This window comes from Carlito syrichta, unplaced genomic scaffold (assembly GCF_000164805.1).
Source record: "Carlito syrichta isolate Samal-C Ts95f unplaced genomic scaffold, Tarsius_syrichta-2.0.1 Scaffold255597, whole genome shotgun sequence".
NCBI lineage: Eukaryota > Metazoa > Chordata > Mammalia > Primates > Tarsiidae > Carlito > Carlito syrichta.
The window spans coordinates 19,924-21,616 of record NW_007199693.1 but is presented as its reverse complement, the minus strand read 5'-3'; positions in this window follow the sequence as shown (position 1 = coordinate 21,616).

The window sequence follows — 1,693 nt, the reverse complement described above, 5'->3', positions numbered from 1 at the left end:
CAGCTACTCAGAAGGCTGAGGCGGAAGGATCGCCGGAGCCCAGCAGGTCGAGGCTGCGGGAGCCGGAAGCGGGCAATGCACTCCAATCTGGGCGACGGAGTGAGGCTCCGACTCAGAAAAAAAAAACAAAAGAAAAGTTGTCTATCCATTCTTGCATGTTTAAACCTCAGTCACCTTTGAAGGACTCTCTGTTTGACGCAATACCCCTATCAAGATGCTTTTTCCACTGCCCAAAACAGTTTTGAACTCGCCTGTTTGGATGGCTTCTAGTGCTTCGGCTGTTTTTGGTTTCCCCTCTTCCACTTGGGCAAAATGTTTTCCATTGAGGACGTTTTTCATCCAGGGAAACAAAATACATTACCTGGGGCAAGATCAGGTGAGTAGGAAGGGTGGGACACCAGGGCCATGCTGTCTTCGGTCGAAAACGGCTGAGCATTCAGCGTGGTGTGGGCAAGCGCGTTGTCCTGGTGGAAGAACCAGTCCCGTTTGCCACGACCGGGGACGTTTCTTCCGCAAATCGTGATGCAACCTTCTCAAAACTTCCAGATAAAGACTTTGGTGCCTGTTTGATCTGGAGGAACAAATTCTGGGTGTACTACAAGGGCCTGCTCTCCCCAAGACAATTCCGTTTTCTGGGAGGGGGGCCCCTGTATGTGTCCAGAGCTGTCGGTACTACCTCAAGGCTCTTTTCAGAGATTTTGGATCCACACTTCTTTTACCAAATACACACACGGTGCTTCCTGTGTGTCAGGCACGGTGACAAAGATGGATGAACTTGGTTTTCATAGCCACCCTGAGGCAGGCACTATTATTTTCACCCCCATTTGACAGGTGGGACAATGGAGGCACAGGGAGGATCAGTCATTTCCCCAAGGTCACACAGTTAGTCAGTGACCACACTGAGACACGAGCCCAGGCAATCTGGCAACAGCGTTGGTGCTGCTACCACTGCCCATGTGGCTCTCTGCTTGTAATGTTCTTCTCTCAGATTTTTGCCCGCCTCACCCCTCAGGCCTCAGCCCAAGAATTCTTTCCCTGACTTGTGTCTAAAACAGCCCCTCCCATCCCGGTGACTCCGGCTCCTGCCCTGCTGCAGGTTTCTTCGTGGCGCCTTGATTACATCAACTCGTACATTATGGGTCCCTTTTTGTCTGACTCTGGTACCAGACCACAAGCACCGGGAGGGAGGGCAACACGGCTGTCTGGTTGATGGGACTGGGCTCCTGGGGCCGGGAACCACACCTGGCATGGAAGAGTCACTCAACAAAGGATGAAGGGTCCACTGATTCAGTGATTCCACTCTGGGAAAAATCTGAAAGGCACCAGACGTGTATGTCTGAAGAAGTTCACTGCAGCGATCTTTGTAATAGCAATGCATTGAAAACGAGAGGCACATCCATATCATGAACTATTTCTCAGCCTTAAAAATTATGCTCATGGGGGGTTATTAATGATATGGGAGAATGTTGGTGACATCAAATTGAGTGAAAAAGTCAGTAGGAAAATCACATTTAAAATCTATGATTTCCCAGTACAGTCTCTGTGGAAAATAGTGTGGCAATTCCTAGAAGATCTAAAAATTGACCTTCCATACGACTCCGCAATCCCCCTGCTGGGAATATACCTGGCGGAACTCAGATCACTCTACGAAAAAGATACCTGCACACGCATATTTATTGCAACATTATTCACA